The following is a 24,210-nucleotide window of genomic DNA, read 5'->3' as shown; positions in this document are numbered from 1 at the left end:
ATTGATCCCTGAAATGGGCTGCCTGCAGGTCTGTGGTTGCTTTCTCATTTCTGGGAACCCTCTTAACAACTCTGTCTCTTAATTTCTGCCTGGCTTGAACTGCATTTCAACAGGCTCTAACTTTGCCGGAATGGAGAGTAGGAACACTGCCACCTTGGATAATGAGATCGGAATCTTAAGCTTCTCTGTGTTTCGGGACGTCCTAGCAAAATGATTTTAAAAGAACTTTACAAAGTCTCACCCCTTCCACCTACAAAGATGACCATATGTAGAATCCTTGAATTAGAATCTGTATTAACTTTTGCAAGACAACCGATCTTTTCTTCTTCTTCTTTTTTTTAAGTTTATTTATTTATTTTGAGAGGGACAGAGAGAGTGCGACTGGGGGAAAGGCAGAGAGAGAAGGAGAGAGAGAGAGAGAGAATCCCAAGCAGGCTCTAGCTGCCAGCGCAGAGCTGGAAGCGGGGCTCGAACCCACGAAGCCGTGAGATCACGACCTGAGCTGAAACCAAGAGTCGGACGCTCAGTCGACTGAGACACCCAGGCGCCCCTCTTCTTTTCTTCTTTGAACATGATTAATGTTAAATGCAAAGCATCCACAACCCTCTGAAGGAATAATTCTAACAGTAAGTAGGGAATTCACATGGCATTGAGCACCATCCCAGCTGGTCTGCAGTAATGCAATAATTATTTTGTTTTGAAGTTTTCTGAACTAATTATGATGTTATCATAATTCATATGACAATATTCCTGGGTTATAGAAAGTTCTATATTTAACCTGATAACTAAGCTTTAAAATGGCTCTTACTTCTCGAGGATAGATTTTCATTTCAGGCCACATATTCATTTCCACTGTTGCCATAACAGATTACCATGATTTGTGCCTTAAAACAAAACCCGTTTGGGGGGCCTGGGTGGCTCAGTCGGGTAAGTGTCCGACTTCGGCTCAGGTCGTGATCTAGCAGTTGGTGAGTTCGGGCCCCACGTCAGCTCTGTGCTGACAGCTCAGAGCCTGGAGGCTGCTTCGGAGTCTGTGTCTCCCCCTCTCTCTGCCCCTCCCATGCTCATGATCTGCCTGTCTCAGTCTCTCAATAATAAATAAATGTTTAAAAAATTAAAAAAAAAAAAAAGAATGTAACTCTCGGGCGCTTGGGTGACTCAGTCGGTTAAATGCCCAACTTTGGCTCAGGTCATGATCTCACCGTTTGTGAGTTTGAGCCCTATGTTGGGCTCTGTGCTGACAGCTCAGAGCCTGGAGCCTGCTTCGGATTCTGTGTCTCCCTCTCTCTCTGCTCCTCCCCCGCTCGCACTCTCACTGTCTCTCAAAAAAAAAAAAAAAAAAAAAAAAAAAGAAGAAGAAGAATTATATACTTATTGTAGAACATTTAGAAAATACAGAAAAAAATTAAGTTTACATATGCACGTAAATAAACCTCACTAATAAGCCTCAAACCTAGAGATAAGCACTGTTAAAATTTTGGTGTGCTTCCTTTCGGTCATTTTCCATGCATTAAAAAAAAAAAAGTCTTCCCTGGCTTGTACCATGCAGTTCATTTCCATTGTTCATGCTCTGAACAGTTAACAATGTAGCAAGAGCATGTCTTGTTACAAAAGCCTCAGGGAGTTGGTCTGCCCAGGGTCGCAGGCAGATCAGCAGACAGAAGGGGAATGTGGCTCAACACATTTGGAGGGATGCTTGAACTTGAAAATAAGGGCAGCTTCCTATCACTTTATTCAAGGAGGTCTGCCGTGATGTCTGCATTGGAGAAAAAATCAGTCTCAAGTTTTAGAAAACCATAATTCAGGGGGCACCTGGGTGGTTCAGTTGCTAAGCATCTGAATTTGCTCAGGTCATGATCTCACGGTTCGTGAGTTCAAGCCCTGCTTTGGGTGAGCCCTACTTCTCTCTCTCTCTCTCTTTCTCTCTGTCCCTCGCTCACTTGCACCCTCTCTCTCTCTCTCTCAAAAAAAAAAAAAAAAGGAAATCCATAATTCAAATATGTTTAAGAAATCATATTAGTGAGATTGTATTATGGTTGATTGAGTTTAGGAATTCACCAATGACTGCCTTCCAAATCTTTTTGCAAAAGCAGCCTGTACTTGTCAAAAAAATTGCTCTAAATAGCTTGCAAACCACTTGAATCTGCCCCTTTTATGTAGTAAAATTGGTCAGTTTTCCAACAGTAAAGAAGAGGGAAAATATAGATTGGCAGCAACCAACGCTGCCCTGAGAACAACATAGGCTTTCTAAATCAAGGGCTTTTTAGGAGGAGACATAAGTAATTACAGCCTTATGTAGCCGTTAACTAACGTTTTCAAACCCCAGGGAAAAAAAGAGCATTATTTTGTTGGCTTTTGTTTCCGCTATGAGCTCAGGGCTGTAATCCTCATCCTGCTGGGCCAATCAGGGACACTGGTGACTTTTCACTCACCAGATCTGGATCCGCAGCCCACCAAATGGGCACTTTCAATCACACCCAGAAGCAAATCAGAAGCCCTTGTCTTCTGGTAAGGCTGGATATTTTGCGTGATGGTTATAACCTTCTGCATTTGGGCTTGAACTTGGCCCACATTTTTGTGGTTGCCCCTGGTGAGAGCCTTTTGGATTGTCACTGCAGACACAGCAAAGGAATCCCTGGTGTTAGATGTGTGTGCACGCCCATGCATGCGTGGCCATGTGTGTTTAATTGGGGTAAAATATACATAACATGAAATTAGGACACAGAGACACAAAGTGAGCAAATGCTGTTGGAAAAGCGGCGCCCATGGACTTGACTGACGCAGGGTCGTTCCAAACCTTCCATTTGTAAAAAACGCCTCTGTGAATTTGACTGGTCTGGGTACCCCACTGAGGTGGAATCTTAAGGTATTTGCCCTTTTGTGACAGGCTTATTTCACTTGGCATCGAATCTTCAAGGTCTGTAACGTGTTGCAACGTGACACAATTTCACTTTTCAAGGCCGACTAACATTCCATTGTGTGTATACACTCCCTTTCGTTTAGCATATCGTTTCCCGGAGTGTTGGACTATTTTACATTCCCACCAGCAGTGCACGAGGGTTCCAATTCCCTCACATGTGTTTTTAAGTTTACTTACTTATTTAAGTGATCTCTACACCCCATGTGGGGCTGGAACTCACAACCCTCAGATCAAGAGCCACATGCCCCATGAATGAGCCAGCCGGGTGCCCCCAGACGTGTTTTAAAGTACCCACGTTCACATCTCCAAGCCACCATTTTTATCACTCCAAAAAGCTTCTTAAAAGTGGCTCCGGGGGCGCCTGGGTGGCTCAGTCGGTTGAGCGTCTGACTTCAGCTCAGGTCACGATCTCGCGGTCCGTGAGTTCGAGCCCCGCGTCAGGCTCTGGGCTGATGGCTCAGAGCCTGGAGCCTGCTTCTGATTCTGTGTCTCCCTCTCTCTCTGCCCCTCCCCCATTCATGCTCTGTCTTTCTCTCTGTCTCAAAAATAAATAAACGTTAAAAAAAATTTTTTTTAAAGTGGTTCCGAAACTCCGGTACAGATAAGAATAACTTAGGTAGGGGCGCCTGGATGGCTTGATCGGCTAAGCATCCAACTCTTGATTTTGACTAAGGTCATGATCTCACAGTTTGTGAGTAGAGCCTTGCATCCAAGCTCTGTGCCGACAGCATGGGGCCTGCCCGGGATTCTCTCTCTCCCTCTTTTCCTACCCCTCTGCTGCTCACACACACACACACACACACACACACACACACTCTCTCTCTCTCTCTCTCTCAAAATAAATAAATAAACATCAAAAAAAAAACAAAACCCAAGAATAACCTAAGGAGTGTGTTAAAATGCAGATTATTGGCCCCACGCCCTGAGATTCTCATTCTGCATTTTCACACCAGTTGTTCCAGATGGTTCTGATGCAGGTGGGGTCTCCAGGCTAAACATCGAGAAAAACTAAGATAAAAGGTCTAAACTTGGATGTGAATCCCCCAAAGCTAAACTTTGGGTTTTTGCCTCTAGCTGAATTCAGCCCACTCTGATATGTCAGTGAGTTTTTGGACTGGCATTGAGTGACCGTGTGTGGCCCCGGTAGGAAAAAAAAATTCTTTTTTTTTCCAGAAAAATTGATTCTAAAACTTCAGGAAAGAGTGTCTTGTAGAAGCGACTTTCTGACTTCTTCAGCTTGTCTACATTTTAATCACCTTTTGCGTTTTCTCCTATTTACTCTTTTCCGTATTTTTCGAATGTCCGGCATGAAACACGCACTCATTACTTTGTAGAATTAGAAAAACGACCCTCCCTCAAAGTATGACACCAAATAAAATGTTTTTTGAAGGTTCGAATATTTCCTCTGCCTGGTCTTCTTCGGCTCCTACTTCCCTTCCACCCAAGACGTATCAGTCCCTCTGAGACCATGCCTTTCTGGCATTTGGTTTCTAATTCTTCTAGACTATGTCTCGCATTGAAGAATAGTGGTTGCATTTAATAGAACTTGAGAAAGGGAGGCGGGTGACTCTCTCCAAAGGGGCCTCACGGGGAATGGGATTCACTTTGGAGGCTGGGACGCTGGAGTTCAACATGGAACCCAGAGACGATTAGATTCAGGAGACTGCTTGCTTCCTGGAGACCCCAATAGCAATTTATTAAATTATCCTCAGAAATAGAAGATCAAGCAAAGAGGACTGCCCACGTGAGCTGGTCAGCACATCTTTTTCCTTGCAGAAATGGGTACCCCGGGAGGCCAAGTGATTATTCCACCACTGAGTGAATATTGGGTGAGCATGGGAATCAGACAAACAGATCAGATGGTTAAACTCGCTGGTGTCATAAAGCTACATGGGCCCGAGAGGCAGAAGGAGAGCTCACCACTTGTCCATCCTGAAGATCCACAGACAGGTTTGTCTCTGTTGCTACTTTTCACCCAGAATATCCCCTTTCTCTCGGCACATGGTTCACCGGACAAAACAAATAAGCAGGTTAACTCACATTCCAGAAAGGCCTTCCGGCGGATGCTTCCTCACTCTTCCGTACGCATTGGGTACCTAGGCAAGACTAGGAGGTACTGTTAGTGTTGAGACAGGACCCGGGCTGGGGGCGGGAGCAAGATCCTGAAAGATCCGCCTTAGACGCTGAAGCCTTCTTGGACAGACAGAAGGGGTGTTGCAAGCGTGACCAAAGCCGGTAGTGAGGCTGAAAGATAAGAAATGACAACAGGCAGGAAGACAAGAGAAAGCCCCTGAGCAGATCAGACACCAAAGCCAGAGGCGCGGAGAGTGTACGGAGACTAATTCTCAGGGACACGGTTTCCTGATGACGGCAGAGAAGTCAGCCTGGCCGAGCGACATGAGTCCCCAAGCCTTACAGACCCGGTCCTGTTTAGTGCATCTGACCCTGGTGGTTTCCAAGTATCACTGTCGGAAGCACATTTATAAAACATCTGTCAGGCGGGGGGGCTCCTAGAAATGGCTGAGCTCATTTCTCTTATGGTGATTTTCACTCAGAGTGTGACTTTTATCTGGCCTCATTAACAAATTCTGAGGTCATCCTATTGGACGCCATGGAGGTTTTTTATATGTCTGGTCACCCTGCTAGAAGGATTATCATGAATCCTGTTTGTGTGTTCCCATCACCAGAAGCAAGTGCTTTTAAAATATATATATATATATGTGTGTGTGTGTGTGTGTGTATGAATTTATTTATTTATTTACTTTTGAGAGAGAGAGAGAAGCAGAGAGACAGGGAGACAGAGGATCCGAAGCGGGCTCGGCGTGGACAGCAGCCAGCCCAAATGGGGGGCTCGAACTCATGAACCGTGAGATCGTGACCTGGGGCAGAGTCGGACGTCAAAGCAAGTGCCGTAAAGAAAATTACAAGTTCGACGAAAGTTTGCTGAACACATACATAATTAAATGAATTAATGAATTCGTGTTCTCGGGGCACACTCAGACCAATTAATTTCATAGTTTCTGTGTGTTGCTGCTTACTACGACGAACAGAATTTCCGTGTTACTCAGATCATCCAATTCTCCTGAAGTACCGTCACATTCGCCATTGATTTGCTTAGCAGCTTCATTGAGATACAGTTCTCTTACTCTACGATTCACCCATTTAAAGTGTGCAATTCAGGGGCGCCCGGCTCCCTCAGTGGGTAAAATGTGCAACTCTTGATCGCAGGGGTATGAGTTGAAGCTCCACTTTGGATGCAGAGCTTACTTAAAAAATAAATAAGTAGGGGCGCCTGGGTGGCTCAGTCGGTTGGGCATCTGACTTTCGCTCAGGTTCATGATCTCGCAGTCCGTGGGTTCGAGCCCCGCCTCAGGCTCTGTGCTGACAGCTCGGAGCCTGGGGCCTGCTTCGGATTTTGTGTCGCCCTCTCTCTCTCTGCTCCTCCCCTGCTCATGCTCTGTCTGTCTCTCTCTTTCAAAAACAAATAAACCTTGACACAAATAAATAAATAAATAAATAAATATAAAGCATACAATGGGATGGTTTTTAGTATATTCACAGATAAGTGCGTCCACAGCTATAACCGATTTTAGAACATTGTCATCACCTCGAAAAGAAATCCTACACCCTTTAGCTGTCACCGCCCCCCCCCATCCAATTGCCCAACCCTAAGAAACCACTTACCTACTCTCTGTCTCTATAGGATTGCCTATTGTGCATATTTCATATAAATGAAGTCGTATAATCTGTGGTTTTGTTGTGACCGTCTTCTCTCATTTGGCATAAACATTTCAGATTGGTCCATGTTGTAGCAGGTGTCAGTACCCCATTCCTTTACATGGCCGAACAATATTCCATTGTATGGATTTACCACTTTTGTGTATCCATTCATCAGTTGATGAACATTTGGGTTGTGTTTACCTATTATGAATAATGCTGCGTTTGTATACAAGTTTTTGTGTGGACGTGCATTTTCATTTCACCTAGCACATACCTGGGAGTGACATTTTTTGGTTCCTATGGAAACTCTACGTCTAACATTTGGAGAAACCGCCAAATTGTTTACAAAGCAGCTAAATCACTTTATAATCCAACCATGAACGTATGAAGGCTCCCATTTCTCCACATCCTTGTCAACACTTGTTATTAACTGACTTTTTGATTATGACCATCCTCATAAGTGTGAAATGGTATCTGTCTGTGGTTTTGATTTGGATCTCCCCGATGACTAATAATGACTAGCATCTCTTCTTGTGCTTATTGGCCATTTGTATGTCTCCCTTGGAGAAATGTCTGTTCAGGTCTTTTGCCCATTTTTTTTTTAAATGGGTTTGCCTTTTTATTATTGAAGTATAGAGTTCTTTATATAAGGGCGCCTGGGTGGTTCAGTCAGTTAAGCGTCCAACTCTTGATTTTGGCTCAGGTCATGATCTCATCGATCGTGAGTTTGAGCCCTGCGTCAGGCTGTGCGTTAACAGCACGAAGCCTGCTTGGGATTCTCTCTCTTTCCCCCCTCCCCTACTCTCTCTCTCTCTCAAAAATAAACATTAAAAAAAGAGTTCTTTATATAATCTAGATACAAGTCTCTTATCAGATATACTATTTGGAAATATTTTCTCCCATCTGGTGTTTTGTCTTTTCACCTTCTGATGGTGTCCTTCAGAGGCACAATCATTTTAAATTTTGATGAAGCCCAATTTCTTTTTAAATACAGCATGCATTACATTTTAGAGTATTTGATTGAGTTCATTTAGTCATTATCATGCCAAATGCACCCATGAGGGAACAAGAGATCGACAATTTCTGGTTCAGTCCAAAGAGTAAAAAGGAAAAAATTCAATCTCTACTTCCTATATCACCATCCCGTTTGGCATCCTTTTGGCACTTTCTCATGCCCCTCCTTTTGAGATAAGACTTTAATAACCAATTTATATAATGGCTTCATTTGTTCCCTGGACTTGTTGAGTGGCCAACATTGCAGACAAATTTTTTCAGGAAGAATTATTATTTTAATAATATTGATTCTCTCCAACAGTGATAATGGCAGAGCACTCTTCCTGGACAATGAGTTTGGAATAGTTCACAATGGGGGACCAAAATTGAACTTGAAGGGTTTACCTAGCCTGAAGGTTTAAAAAACTTAAGTAAACTCTGTGTTTACTCCTTACCAGAGATGGTCAAAATGTATATTCTGTTTTAGTTCTCTCTCCTCTTTAAAACCTATTGCTGAAGTCTATAGCTCAAACGCTGTATTTTTATTTGATGTAATTATTTAATTATTCATTTGAGAGAGAGAGAACACAAGCGGGGGCAGAGGGAGAGAAAGAGAGAATCTTAAGCAGGCTCCATGCTTAGCACAGAGCCCAATATGGGGCTCGATCCCACAACCCCGGGCTCATGAATTGAGCTGAAACCAAGAGTCAGACGCTCAACCAGCTGAGTTACCCAGGAGCCCCAACACACTGTAATTTTATTTTTTATTTACTTCTTATTTTTATTTTTAAATTTTTAAAAAATATTTATTTTTGAGAGAGAGAGACTTGGGAGGGGGCAGAGAGAGAGACACACACAGAACCTGAAGCAGACTCTAGGCCCTGAGCTGTCGGCATAGAGCCCAACACAGGGCTCGAATTCATGAACCATGAGATCATAAACTGAGCCCAAATCGGACAGTTAACTGACTGAGCCACCCAGGGGCCCCCACACCGTATTTTTTTTTAATGTTTACTTATTTTTGAGAGAGAGAGAGAGCGAGCAAGCATGAGTGGGGGGAGGGGCAGAGAGAGAGGGAGACTCAGAATCCGAAGCAGGCTCCAGGCTCTGAGCTGTCAGCACAGAGCCATATGTGGGGCGCGAACCCATGAGCCGTGAGATCATGACCTGAGCTGAAGTCAGACACTCAGCCAACTGAGCCACCCAGGCGCCCCGCCACACCATATTTTTAAACCGGGGACTAGAAAGGAAGGACAGATGACCATTCGTCTAGTTCTTTGGGAGGGTCATCCCATGGCATGAGGTCGTGAGTTAATTTATCACAAATGATTACTTTTCAGTCCACACTGGCCATATGTTTGAAATAAATAAATACATAAAGCATATATATAGCTGTTGTAGCTATAGTAGTAAGTAAAACGCAATGCAAAAAAAATCTCCAAAGACGAAGTAGCTTCTGAGAAATATCCTGGCAGAAATAAGGGTTTTCAACTATGGTTTTCTTTCTTTTTTTTTTTTTTTAACGTTTATTTATTTTTGAGACAGAGAGACAGAGCATGAACGGGGGAGGGTCAGAGAGAGGGAGACACAGAATCCGAAACAGGCTCCAGGCTCTGAGCTGTCAGCACAGAGCCCGATGCGGGGCTTGAACTCACGGACCGCGAGATCATGACCTGAGCCGAAGTCGGCCGCTTAACCGACTGAGCCACCCAGGCGCCCCTCAACTATGGTTTTCTAAGACTGAACACGGGAAAGAATACAAGCATTAATGTCACTCTTTTTCCTGGGTAATAATTATATTAAAAAATGTGTAATTACATATATATATAATAGATAATTACATATATATATGTATATATATATGTACATATATATACATATATATACGTATATATATATAAAATCAGTACAAAGTTCTATTTTTTTTTTTAAATCAATTCCCTATGGGAGCAAAGTCCCTGGTGAAATGGTTAGTAAGCAATACGAGTCTCCAGGGAATTGCTGCTTCCTTCCAAAGATTTTGTTGTTGTTGTTGTTGTTAACGCTACAAAAATCACCCTCTTAAAGTGTGTTTTTGAAAAAATAAATTAGTGACCAATTTCAATGTTTTAAAATTCTATTAAAATGGCGACTGATTTCTTTCAGGAATGGTTTAGCTTGTTTCAGCCTTCAGAGCCGTAGTAATTTTTATCATTTGCAATGGAAGCCCTCGCGCTTATGGAGAATTACAGGCGCGCAGTTATATTTCAAGTGAATATTATTTAAGTGTTGGAGGATATGGAATTATATTCATTGAAACATAATTAAAGTACAGTGACATATAATAATACGTGGGTGGAAATATGTGCAATAATAGTTCAAGGTAAATCACTGTGTTATGATTGGGCTGCAGGTTACAAGAGAATATAATGAGGTCTCCATTTAATTAAGGCACTTTAATTCCGAGCCAGATTAGAGGCGAAGGGCACTTCAGAGAAGTGCCAGGTCCTGCTCTTACTACGGGAGTGGGTGCAAATGGTATTCTGAAAAGATTCTATTTTGAGATTAGGAATAGCCAGTGAAATGAGAGACAGAATTTTAACCTCTTATTCCATTGCTTCCTCGTGTGTACGCAGAATAGAATCCGTATGCTAAGGCGGTGCAAATGATTCCTGAATGGCGCCCCCAAATGTCTCCCAATCAATCCCCATCTATCCCCTCCTACCTTAGCTCACATGATTCCTCCACAGAGGAATCCTCTGCTCTGGCCGAATGTCCTTGGCTTTACACTGGATGTCAAAATATATGTGCTGTTAAGACCTGGTTAAATGGGAGCCGGAAGCAAGGGAGTTATTCGGCCAGATTTTTCAGAGCTTCTCTGATCCGCCACCCTACCCATCCATTGGACCGCCCCGTCTGACTCCCAGGAGGCCTTGAATCCCATCTTTTGTTGACCTAGCTGATCTGCCCTGCAAGCAGCCCTCCAGACTGGCTGCCGGGGTCCTCCCGGGTAAGAAAATGGCACCCTGTTCTGGCCCTCCTCGATCAGCGCCTCGTAAACCTGACCCTTCCCACCTCCTGGTGACGGCCAGAGCCGTCCTCCCTTCTGATTCCCTTGCTGGAGCAACTTCCCAACCTCTCTTCCTCAATGAGCCCTTAAACCCCAGAAGTCATTTCTACTCTAATTGTCCGTGGGGCTCACAGAGCAATTCGTGGATGGATGCCGAAGTAAGGCGTCACACACTTCTCTTCCCAATAATATTGTAAGCTCTCTGTGAGGGGAATTCCTTCAATGTTCTTTGTATCTCCAATGGCTACCACAGTGCCAGCTGCCTGGCCGTAGTTATATATGGCGTCGCGTGTGGCCTCTGTCTGCATGAGACTCATTACAAAGGGGAATATGGACTGGTCGGCACCACCTTAACCACGTGATCGACGTTAACATGGCCAGTAATGGAGCCAAGCGACACCAGGTGCCTCCGGATAGGATGCACAGAGGAGGACACCACGTCATCCGTGCAGGCTTCTTGCCAGAACTGGATCACCTGCAGCTAAACACAAGGAAACATCAGACAAAACAAACCGAGGGCTATTCCCTACAATAACTGGCGTGCACCGTTCAACCACGCCAAGAGCAGGAAAGACAAAGGAAGACTGAAGAATGTGCCAGGTTGAGACATTAAAGTGATGCGACAACTGAATGCAATGTGCGATCAAGGATTTGATGTTGAACCCTAAGGCTTTTCTCTAGCACAGACATAATTGGAAGAATGGCAGAATCTGAATAAGATCCGAAGAGCTAATCGTATCGTTTCGATGTTAATTGACAGTTTAGTGACAATTATGCCATGTGTATATGGGAATACCCTTGTTTTTAAGTTAAGCAGAAGTATTTAAGGGTAAAGAAGCTTCATATGTGCCATCAGCTCAAACGGTTCAAAGATGATTATAGGGGCACATGGTGTCATGGTGGCTCAGTCGGTTGAGTGTTCGACTCCTGATTTCGGCTCAGGGTTATGGGATCGAGTTCCACATCAGGCTCCACACTGAGCATGGAACCTGCTTAACATTCTCTCTCTCTCTCTCTCTCTCTCTCTCTCTCTCTCTCTCTCTCTCCTTTTGCCCCTCTCCCCCACTCATGCGTGCGCTCTCTCCCTAAAATGAAAAAAGTGACGATCATAGATATCATATATGTATATATCATATATATCATGATGTATATATCATGTTTATTACACGCACATATAAACATATGTATACACATACAAAGAGAAAAATAAAGCAAAATGTGGTAAAATGCTAACCGTTGGAGAATCTGAGTACAGGCTATATGGAATTCTCTGTTCTACTCTTGCGACTTGAAGTTAGAAATTATGTCAAAATAAAAGTCTTTTGTTTGCTTGCTTTTGCTATTTTTTTGAAGTATGGACTCTGGAATCAGGCGTCCTAGATTGGAGTCTCGACATTGCAAGTTACTAGGACCGTGAGGGACTCAGTTTTCTCATCTGTGTTATGTGACTGGAGCAGTACTATTAAGAATTAATTAAGAATTAATTAAGAATTAAGAATTAATCTTAATTCTGTGAAAACTGAGCACTCAAAGCGCTTGGCCCAGAGTCAGCTTTTGGTAAATGATAGCTTCTATTATGAGATGGCCCCGGTCCATGTTTCCAACTACTTATGATAAGGATGATGCTAGAGAATCATGAGTTACTAGGGTCAGGAGGGAACACCTTAGGCCATGATTCTCTTGCCTACTTCCAAGGGGGCCTCGCTAGCTGCTTGGACATCTGAAAGCACCTGGGGACTGACAGCAGCGAGCCCGATGTGGGCCTTGAGCTCACCAACTGCGAGATCATGCCCTGAGCCGAAGTCGGACGCTGAATCGACTGAGCCACCCAGGCGCCCCTCTTGTTCCTGATGTTTAAGGATCATTAGGATGTTTAGATTAAAGAGGGCTTGGTTAGCTTTGGACCCCCAGCCAGGGCTCAAGCACAATAGGATGATCACCCTACAGGTGGGTGACACATGATGGTCCATTAAGACTGACCATTCCCAGAACGGGAGAATTGCCAGGTGAATTGCATACGCTTTGGGCTGGATGCAGATATCCGTCCTTCTCTCTTACCCAACTGAGAGCTGTTTTGGAGAGCTCAGAATCTCATTTGCGTGATTAGCTCTGAGTCCTAAATCCAGAAGTATGTCCACATGGGAGAGAAATAAAGAGTTATAGATTCATCTAGACCAAGTCCCTGATTTTACTGAAGAGGAAACTGAGGCCCAGGAAGCTGATGAGATGTGTTGGAGATTACCCTGCGGATTCTAGCACAGGGAGGGCTGGAACAAGTTTCCCCTAAATTTCATGTCGTTGTCCTTTCCACGAGGGCCACATTGCTTTGCAGCATTGTGACTGGTAAGAGTCAAGGAACTCAGAGAGGCGGATGCGAAGGGAACAACAGGAACCAGGGATTATGCTCCCCCCGTAGGCTTGTGCCACTCAGACTCTAAAGGGTCTCTGCGGAGACATGGTTTGCGAGGACCGCATGTCACAGTGATGCAGGGAAAAGAAGACGGCCACGTTTGCTGACATTGGGGCCACAGTTCTTTCTCTGTAGGCCCAGGTGGTAAATTTCATATTGCATCAAATTTAGCAGTGTGTCTACTTCGTGGACCAAAACAAAGTGTTCAGTTTTCATTACACACTATGCTTCCCTGATTTTTACATCCTCTTTATTATTTCTTTTTTTTCTTAATGTTTATTTACCTTTGAGAGAGAGAGAAAGAGTGTGAGCGAGGGGGGCAGAGAAAGAGAGGGAGACACAGAATCCGAAGCAGGCTCCAGGCTCTGAGCCGTCAGCACAGAGCCCGACGCAGGGCTCGAACTCACGAACCGCGAGATCATGACCTAATCTGAAGTCGGACGCTCAACCGACTGAGCCACCCAGGCGCCCCCATCCTCTTTCTTATTTTTTAATCAAGGGGCCTTTCCCCACTCTCTCTGGTTCTAAGCTTCAGCAATCTTCTTCCTACTTTCTGCTTTGCTGTGACCATCTTGGACTTGAGACATTGTGAAGTTCACAGCTGACCTTGACCCTGACTTCTGACTGCGGCAGAAGGAAAACTCAGAGTTTCCTTTCGTTGCTGGTTAGGAAATCTATTTCTGAAACGACCCGACGGTGCCTTGAGAAACCGTAGACTCGAACCTGGATATTTCTTTAGATATGTTGTGTCTGATACCTGAAAGCAGGGACAATCCACTTTTTTTTTCAAATTCTCCTGAAAGGAAGGCAATGCAATTAACATAGAAAAATATGCAACTGGGCATCCGGAAGAATTGTTTTGCCTTTTTAGCAAACGGCTGCTACTTTGAGGAAGGGTCTCAAGGCTAAAGAGCTAAGTGAGAATCCGATGGCAACCAAACTCTAGAATGCTCGAAAAAAGCAATCTGTTTTGACTGAAGCATGCACCCGAAAGAGAGCAAAGCAGATTTCTGAATTCACTATGAGGCTTATGTTATTTGCTTGGCAAGGTGTTAAGACATTTTAAAATCTTGCATAGGCAACCAATGTAGGGAAATGGTGATTATCACGTGTGGAGTTCTTGCAAATATGTTTACTTTGATTATATCTGTCTCCAAAATATCAGGAATCAGCATTTCTGAGTTTGAACTAACCAACATTGGTATTATTTAAAACAAACAAACAAACAAACAAAAAGAAGACCTTTGGCTTTGCTGTCTCTGAAGAATTTCTTTAAAACAAAAACAAATAACCATATCCAAAATCCAGAATCTCAACTCTCAGCTCTTAGATCTGAAGGTGTTCTCTTCAGGGAAACATAGACACCTAAACTCAGATTCTCTCTTGGTAAAAATGATGGCTTTCCGTAGAGAAAAATCATAAAATTTTAAGATAATTATTTTCTTTTCTTTAACTAGTGATGCAAACAATTCTGCTGGAAAGGGGAGCTCTTTGCTGCCAGCAGCGGTATTCAACCTGCTACTTGTTCCTCAGGGCAGAGGACCCCCAAGGAGTCGGCTGGCTTCAGCTCGGTCTACACTAGGGGCAGTGCAATGGGCAAATCACTGATGGCAAGTGCCCAGAATTATGGAGAGTCCACGTTTGCTCAACGGGACAATGGAGAAGACCGAATCACCCAGAAACCACAGCGCGTTCTAAAGAATTAGAACTTGGTTACGTGACTGTGTCATAAAACTAAATTTTGGAGGCTATGGGTGGTGAGTAAAACAGACGTCTGTCTGTCTCAAATGGCCCAAATGCCTTTTTCCTTGCAAATCTGGTGTTGGTCTATTCCATTCTATTCCTTCTGCCTCCATCTGGATTCAGGATCTCATTCTGAGCCATCGCAATAGTTGGCTAAGTGGTCCAGACTCTATACTGCTGCTCGGGTTGCTTTCATTTAAACGAGAAAAGAAAAAACGCTTTGTGGAAAATTGGAGGCAGCCAGGGTGTCCAACAACAGGAAAATCGTTGGAGGTATTTTGATTCATTCATGTAACGAAGTATTTACTGTGTCGCCATTGAAGGCTGGGTGTTAGGAGGAGCTCTTCATGACCTGGGGAATGAATGGTGAGCACAGGGCACTAGGTGACAGAAGTCATGTGGCCTATGTGACCTCAATGAGGTGGCCTGGATTTATGTATCAACTTAGCTGTGCCTGTTGGGGCGCCAGGCTGGCTCAGTAGGGGAAGCACGTGACTCTTGATCTTGGGGTGGTGAATTCAAGCTCCATGTCTGTGTAGAGATTACTTAAAAAGAAAATCTTTTTATTTTCATTTCTTATTTTTTTTTTCAACGTTTTTTTTTTTTTTTTTTTTTTTATGTATTTATTTTTGGGACAGAGAGAGACAGAGCATGAACGGGGGAGGGGCAGAGAGAGAGGGAGACACAGAATCGGAAACAGGCTCCAGGCTCTGAGCCATCAGCCCAGAGCCTGACGCGGGGCTCGAACTCACGGACCGCGAGATCGTGACCTGGCTGAAGTCGGACGCTTAACCGACTGCGCCACCCAGGCGCCCCTCATTTCTTATTTTTGAGAGAGAGAGAGAGAGAGCACGAGAGCGCAAGCAGGGGAGAGGGGCAGAGGGAGAGAGAGAATCTTTTTTTTTTTTTTTTAACGTTTATTGATTTTTGAGAGGCAGAGACAGAGCACCAGCCTATAGATAGAGCCCCAACATCTTTTTTTTTTTTAATGTTTCTTTATTTATTTTGAGAGAGAGAGAGAGAGCAAGAGTGCAAGCAGGGTTGGGGCAGAGAGAGAGGGAGAGAGAGAGAATCCCAAGCAGGCTCTGTGATATCAACACAGAGCCTGACATTGGGCTCAATCCCATGAACCTGTGAGATCACGACCTGAGCTGCAATCAAGAGTCAGACGCTTAACTGACTGAGCCACCCAGGTGACCTCCCCTCCAACATATCTTTTTTTTTTTTTTTTTGGAAAAAAGATTTTTAATGTTTTTATTTATTTTTGAGACAGAGGGAGACAGAGCATGAGCAGGGGAGGGGCAGGGAGAGAGGGAGACACAGAATCCAAAGCAGGCTCCAGGCCCCGAGCTGTCAGCACAGAGCCCGACGCGGGCTCGAACCCACGGACTGCGAGATCATGACCTGAGCTGAAGGCGGACGCTTAACCGCCTGAGCCACCCAGGCGCCCCTAATAAGAACCTACTAAGTAGTAGGCAGGCACTGTGTTGGGCACTGGAGATACAGTGATGAGTAAGATAGATGTCACTCTATGTCTGTTGGCAAGGAATTTATAGTTTAGACAGGCTAAGCAATGAGAAGAATAACAAGGTTTTACAAATTTCAAAGGAAAACCGCATTCGTCCCAAACTTTGCAGGTAAGCAAGAGAAAAGTGGTAAGTTGGGGACCAGATTGCCCAACGGACACCTTCTGATCCAGGCAGCTCTCACTGGCGCCGCGGCCAAGAAGGATGATATATGGGTCACAATCTCCTTGGGGAAGATAAGACACTCCCTCCATTGGCAAACAGCAGAGCCAATGGGACCCTGTCGATCTTGTACCATTGTGAGCTCAGGGGATCGAATCGTTCCTGGGCTCGGTGTGTTTTGCCTGCTAAGACTGCGTTAGGGAGCTACGGGAGATGCTTTTTGTGTTTTGTCTCACACCCCCTTGGCCCCGTCCGACTTCAGCTGCAGTTGGCCCGGATGCACCTCGGCATCCAGGGCCGCCTACAGGCTTTGTACCAAAGCTTTAGTGAACTTGTCTCCACCCATAAATCATCCAGAAATTTGGAGGAGGTAAAGCCGCAGGGGCACCCACCAACCAATGGGAGATTGGAGTCCATGGATAGATGGTCTCACGATGGGGCGCCTGGGTGGCCCACGCGGTTGAGTCAGCCTCTTGATTTCGGCTCAGGTCCTGACCTCGCGGTTCACGAGTTCCAGCCCCGCGTCAGTGCAGAGCCTGCTTGGGATTCTCTCTCTCTTTCTCCCTGCCCCTCCCCTCCCCCTCGCTCTCTTTGTCTCTCTCAAAATAAATAAATAAACTTAAAAATTTCTCATTAAAAAAAAAAGAGGTCTCGGGGCGCCTGGGTGGCTCAGTCGGTTAAGCGTCCAAAGTTTCGGCTCAGGTCACGATCTCACGGTCCGTGAGTTCGAGCCCCGCGTCGGGCTCTGTGCTGACTGCTCGGAACCTGGAGCCTGTTTCAGATTCTGTGTCTCCCTCTCTCTCTGACCCTCCCCCGTTCATGCTCTGTCTCTCCCTGTCTCAAAAATAAATAAAATGTTAAAAAAAATTTTTTATTAAAAAAAAAAGGTCTCGCCTCTTGTCCTCTGGAAGGACGAGTCTGGGGCTCAGTCTACTGGATCCAGGCGGCGGTTCCCAGCGGGAATGAGTCCGCAGCGGTCACCAGCTCAACACGGCACCGTGTCTTTAGCTTTTTCTTCTTCCCTGTCTCCGTCTCCTCGCTGCCTCCCTCTTATTCCTGGGGCCACCTTCCATATAAACGCCCCGCAACCAAGTCCTTGTCTCAAAGCCTGCTTTGGGGGGCAACTTGAACAAGGACATGCCCCTTCAACAGCATCACCTGAGCCCCAAAGAAAGAGCCTGTGTAGACCAGTTCCTGAGCTGGGGGCTGCCTCGCCCACGCCTGTCATCGCCCCCATCTGCCTGCTGCTTGTGTTATTGGTCCTCAGGCTCCCATCCTTCTCCAAGTGTATGACAGTCTTCCCAGGCACACTTGTGACTTTCTCACCTCCGCTTTTTTTTTTTTTTTAATGTTTATTTTATTTTTGAGAGAGAGAGAGGGGGAGACAGAAGATCCGAAGCGGGATCTGTGCTGACAGCAGCAAAGCCCGACACGGGGCTCAGAGTCCTAAGCCGGGAGATCACGACCTGAGCCAAAGTGGGATACTCAACCACGGAGCCGCCCAGGCGCCCCTCAATTATCTTATCTATGCCACCTCAGAACCACATGTCTAGATGGACTATTTTGAATGGGGTTCCTTCTTGCTTTCTCAGGCCCTGAGATCTTTCTCCTTGGGTCCTCAACTGTCCCGCACGTTGCTGCCGTCCTGCCCGGCTGGTGCCAGTTGGCCACTTGGAATGGTCTGTTCTGAGTGGGTACAGTCTACCTCTCCATGCCAGTGGTTCCTGAGATCGGCCCCCTCCCCCTAGGGCTAAGAGACCCCCCCCCCCAAACTGGAGTCTACCAAGCACCCCCAACGTCCCGGTCAGCAATGGACGGATTAGGAGTTCCTTCTGAGTGGGGGAAGGGGAGGCAGGGTTCAGCCTGAGGCAAGGGACGTTCCAGGGAGAAGACATTCACTGTCGGTGGCCCATACATTGTCTCATGACGGATCCGCCCCAAAGATTTGATCTGGGCTTCTAAGAAAAAATGGAGAGACTGACTGAGGTGATGGACCACTGCCTCTAGGGATTCAAGAAGAGCCTGAGGGTAGGGTTGCTGGACTCTGCCTTGTGCCTGGAAACAAAGACACCTTGAAGAGACACGGGCCTTCTCCCCACCTTTCAGGAGAAGACGCAGGGCAGGCACACTTAAGAAAGTAAGGACCTGGGACGCCTGGGTGGCTCAGTCAGTTAAGCATCTGACTCGATCTCAGCTCATGTCACGATCTCAGGGTTCATGAGACCGAGCCCCTCATCAGGCTCTGCGTTGGCAGATTGGCAGAGCCTGCTTGGGATTCTGTCTCTCCCTCTCCTGCTGTCCTCCCCCCGCAAAAATAAATAAGTCAACATTAAGAGAAAGTTTTTTTAAAGCAAGTAAGGACCTGGGTGCCAGGTAAAGTAACTGGCAAGCATCAGCAGACAAGCCATGAGAAGACTGATAGCGTGCTGTAACAAGAAGAAAGCTCACGGGATGCAGGTGAGGTGTCTGAGGACCCTCAAACCCCATCAGAGAGGGAAAGAAGTAGTTCTAGAATACCAGTGAACTTTGATGGTTCTGCAGTGTGCACCTCATTCACCACCATAACCAACCTTGTTTCTTCCTTTGGGAGGGCATAAGCCAATGCAGATTAGGTGTGGAACAGACACTCAAGTCAATCAGATTTTCTATTTATTTATTTTGAGAGAGAGAGAGAGAGAGAGAGAGAGTGAGTGGAGAGGGGCAGAGAGAGGGGGGACAGAGGATCCAAAGTGGGCTCTGCGCTGACAGCAGCGAGCCCCATGTGGGGGCTTGAACTCAGGAATCGCGAGAACATGACCTGAGCCGAAGTTGGACGCTCAACCGACTGAGCCACCCAGGTGCCCCCCCCCTTCTTTTTTCTTAAGTTTAAAATCATTCAGATTTTCAAATCAACTCATCAGATCTTCCTGGTGGTGCTTACCTTTTTAAAAAAATTTTTTTAATGTCTATTTATATTTGAGAGAGAGAGAGAGAGAGAGCATGAGCAGGGGAAGAGGCAGAGAGAGAAGGAGACCCAGAATCCAGAGGAGGCTCCAGGCTCCGAGCTGTCAGCACAGAGCCCGGCGTGGGACTTGAACCCACAAACCATGAGATCATGACCCGAGCTGAAGTCAGATCTTACCCGACTGAGCCAGCCAGCTGCCTCCCGGTTGTGCTTACCTTTGAGCCGAAACATTTGTCCCTTATAGCAGGTGGGATCCTTCTGTTCGTATGGTGGTTGAGTGGGATGGTTTCTGTGCACGGAAAATCCGAAAGCCCGCAGGCTGCCTCCAGGAGAGGGGGATGGGAGCAATGTGGCCCTACTGGCACTGAGCTAGAAGGGCCATCATTTTGACCCAGGCTCATGGAAGCGCACCCTCCAGGCCATGCCAGCATGCCATCTGCCCCATTACTTCGACAAAGCCAACCATCCTGTATTGTCCTCATGGATCGAGTGGCATTGTCCCTGCCGTGACCCCACGGTTTGCTCATTTACATGGACAATCAGCTCTTTGCCCACGGAATGAATAATCGGTCTCATTTCATTGGCCTTTGAGTCTTTTTCCCTCCAAAGCTAACAGGTAGTCTATCTTTGGTTTTGACAATAATTCAAAGTAAAGGCATCCATTCCCTTCACATCTTACAAATCAAGTATTCCTGACTCTAAAATGAGTTTTCTGGGTTCAGTGTCTCAGAACCGTAATAATCGACTGGCAATATGAAAAGTCATTTACAAGAAAAGTATGATGAGGCCCCTCTTCATCTGATACTGGAAATGCCTTCCATAAATCTAGCTTATGAAACCAATGAGTCTCTCATAATATCTATGCGATTTTCAAACGATATGGTCGTAAAATTGCCATAAAATATTCAGTCTATTCTCTGTTGATAATGACGCAAATATTGATGTAGGCCCACTAAGATACACCAAGCACATGTTTATCAAAATGGATAGATGGCGATATCGAAATATTTCTTGATCGCATACATAAACAAGATTATGTGCTTTTATTATATTTTTTCTTTGTCTGTGCTCCTTAGAAGAGACATCCCTCATGTTTACGACGGTGATCATCCTATGGCTTCACATCTTTTATGTTGAAGTTTCCATATAATACATTTTCATGACCGTTCACTTACTAACTTATACACTCCCTCCTCAACAAACATAGATGTGCAAGGTACCTTGTTGAGTGTTAAAGGGAATAAAAACGGATCAAAATGGTTCATCATGGGGACATCTGAATGGCTCAGTTGGCTAAGCATCTGACTTCAGCTCAGGTCACGATCTCACGGTTCAGGAGTTTGAGCCTCCCATCAGGCTCTCTGCTGTCGGCACAGAGCCCACATCAGATCCTCTGACTCCCTCTCTCTCTCTCAAAAATAAATAAACATTTAAAAAAAATGGTTCATCATGCTCAAAAGTTCACAGTTGTGTTGTGAGTGTAGGGAATACGGTACGGATGTGAGAAGAGCTAAGGAAAATGGCACCCCTAAGAGAATAAACGTGACATAAAGGTGTGATCGTTGTGTTGTGACAGAAGAGAAAGGGGCTTTTCCATCCAGCTTGAGGACGAGAGAGGGCTTCCTGAAAAAAAAATCACCCTGATCAACAGAAACCACCACTACAAGTAGCTATCCAGGCCTCCCCTAACGTAGGACGCCATCTTTTCAAAGACTGATCCAATTTCCTCCATAAAGGTGAACTTCACGGTGTCGTCCATTGCCTTTCGGTAGAGAAGAAGTTTTACCACGCAGAGCAGAAGAAGAGAGAATTTACGTGGAAGTTCTTTACAAAGCCTAACGTAAATGACACCCCCAAAGTGTCTTATTTTTAAGAACCCCGACCTCACAAATCTAAGTGACTATGAAGGAGCTCCTTGGTGACTCTGGAGCACTTGTAGACCCGAGCTCTCTCACTTTCCTGATCAGACTGGGTTCGCTGAAGTTCTCACCATGGCACCTCTTGTGTAGGCCTTGACTTGGCGGGACGGGGGGGGGGGGGGGGGGGTATTTTTTTCTCCTTCAACCCAAACGTGCTGCGTGGCCACCTTGCTCTTAGCAGAAGTCCTTCATTGCCAGTCCTCAGGAAAGGGGTCATCACCAGCTACGCCCAGTCACCTCTTCTCTTTCTACTCTTCCTGTGTTCCAGATTCATCTGGATTTTCTCCCCTTGAACACGAGCTGGCCTATGATGACTCACTTCTAACCAACAGAAGGCAGATGAAGTAACAACCGAGTGACTCCTGATGCTGCGTTAGCTTCTGTCAGGCCCTTGCTCTCTTGGAACACCTGCCTTGGGGTCCCAGGGCCATCGTGGGGGGAGTCTGGCCACCTGGGGGTCACCCTACTGGAAAGGCCACATGGAGAGACCACCTAGAGATACAGAGAGATGTCTGAGGAACAACAGCTGTCCCAGCCCCCAGCTGTTCGAGTCTCTCCAGCATCAACCTCCAGATGTGCGAGTAGAGGAGCCTTGGATCATTCCAGACCCCAGCCTTCCAGCGTCCCTTGCTGATGTGGAGCGGAGCACTCATGAGCTCTCCCTGCTGAATCCTGGTCAGATTGCAGATTTGTGAGCCAAATAAATGTCGCTGTTTTAAGCTACTAAGTTCTGGGATGGCTTATTATGTAGCCAAAGTAACTGCAATACCTACTTAACTTTGTCGTACAATCAGTTTCATTTCCCCCCGAATCAACCAATCGAACGGTTGATTAGCCCGGTGTAAACAGAGCCAGACTTGCTATTTTTGGAGATGAAGTTTCCAGAGCGGGTCTTCCTATCTGGGACATGTAGGCCATAATCATTTCAATCTACTCTCATTTAGTAGCAGAGAAGTGGGCTGATATTTTTTTTTTCTATTTTTTATTATCTATGGGAAAAGTAGGATCTGTGCATTTGAATTCAGATATTTTCTCAATTCCCTGTTAGTTTGTGTGGCAAGTGTTCTTTCCCACAAGGAAATACTTTCATCGGCTTCCAGAATTCAGCCCTGCCCAGTGTTAATTTCAAAATCACAAGGTTTTATAATGATTTATCTATAGAAAAAGTCGTCTCTATGATTTTCTCTTTCTGTGACTGAAAGCTGCTAGATCAGTGTAAATTTCAAAGCTATGTGGGTGTTCGTTTACCGATTTAAGGGAGGTTGGAGGGGTCCATGTTTTCACTTCTTGGAAATGATCTAAAATAGCTGAGTGGGGACTCTCGGATAAATAGATATTTAACAATTTATTTTTTTAATGTCTATTTAGTTTTGAGAGAGAGAGACCGTGGGGGAGCGGCAGAGAGAGGGGGAGACAGAGGATCCAAAGCAGGCTCCAAGCTCCTAGCACAGAGCTTGATACAGGACTCAAGCCCACAAGCTGTGAAATCATGACCTGAGCTGAAGTCAGACTGTTAACCAACTGAGCCACCCAGGTGCCCCGATAAATAGACGTCTAAAAATGAGGAGAATGTAAGCTAGAAAAGAGATAATATGAAGAAGAGAAGTAAGGAAATATCTCAGTTCTTATACAATCATACTGTTGTTAACACAACCATCTAGAATCATCTGTGAGCCGAGATGGACAAACACAGGAAAGAAAATGACAAGTGTGTAGAAATAACCTGATAAGTGTCAAAGAGTTCTCCTAATTTATTCATAGACAAGTTCCCCAGCTTTCACTCAGAGACGATTTCTTCACACAGCAGTAAATTCTAGTTTCTGAATTTGCAAATATTTTGCACAATATTGTAACATTCTTGGTCGTCTGATTTCCCAATCCATGGTAGATTAGCCTTAGCCAATAAGCAAGGCAGTGGGGGAGGGGAGGAGTGCTTAAGGGTGACAGGTGGTAGGGGCAGACACAGTGACAGCTTTGGGAAAGAGCATCTGAGCACATGAGACCAAAAACTTAAAAATGAAACCAGAAATCAAAACACATAGCCTGATGCCCTTGGCATAGAGGCAAATAGCTCTACATGCCTCAGTGGTCCAGGAGAACCTCATTGATATTCAAGAATTGATAACTATTGGGGCGCCTGGGTGGCTCAGTCGGTTAAGTGTCTGCATCTAGGTTTTGGCTCAGATCATGATCTCACGGTTCACGGGTTCGAGCCCCACGTTGAACTCAGCACTGACGGTTCGGAGCCTATTTGGAATTCTCCTTCTCCCTCTCTCTCTGCCCCTCCCCTCGTCTCTCTCTCTCTTTCTCTCTCTCTCTCAAAATAAATAAATAAACTAAAAAAAATCATCGATAACTGTTACTTGGTAGCCTATCAGGGCTGAATTTCATTCGGGACACTCTTTTTATAAAAGCAGGAAAAGTTGTATCTGCCATAGTGTAGAAAAGGATCTAAAGAAACATGCTTTAGCACTTAGAAGATAAAGTTCTCCTAGCTAGAAAAGTCAGTTATGTGGGCACATTTTCCCATACGTTGTTTAAGTCTGGACTTGCTTCATTATGAATGACTGTGGAAGTCATGTGGATTTGTATGGAGTCTCATAGGTTTGATTTTTGTCTTTTTTTTAAATGTTTATTTATTTATTTTGTGACAGAGAGAGAGGGAGAGAGACGGGGGGGGGGAGGGGCAGTGAGAGAGAAGGAAACATAGAATCCCAAGCAGGCTCTCAGCATGGAGCCCGACGTGGGGCTCGATCTCACCAATGGTGAGATCATGACCTGAGTCGAAATCAAGAGTCTGGTGCTTAACCGACCAAGCCACCCA

The 24,210-nt window shown here is 45.3% G+C and overlaps 1 non-coding gene across 1 annotated transcript; it reads left to right on the top strand.

Annotated features, from left to right (window-relative positions):
• Positions 1–6,210: 6,210 nt before the first annotated feature.
• On the top strand, positions 6,211–6,296 carry TRNAE-UUC (transfer RNA glutamic acid (anticodon UUC)). The gene has a single exon. It is a non-coding gene; the product is annotated as a tRNA-Glu (tRNA).
• Positions 6,297–24,210: the final 17,914 nt, after the last annotated feature.

The sequence above is a fragment of the Panthera uncia genome, chromosome X (genome assembly GCF_023721935.1).
Source record: "Panthera uncia isolate 11264 chromosome X, Puncia_PCG_1.0, whole genome shotgun sequence".
Taxonomy (NCBI): Eukaryota; Metazoa; Chordata; class Mammalia; order Carnivora; family Felidae; genus Panthera; species Panthera uncia.
Note: the sequence above shows the minus strand (reverse complement) of the source record. Positions and strands in the feature narration are given on the sequence as shown.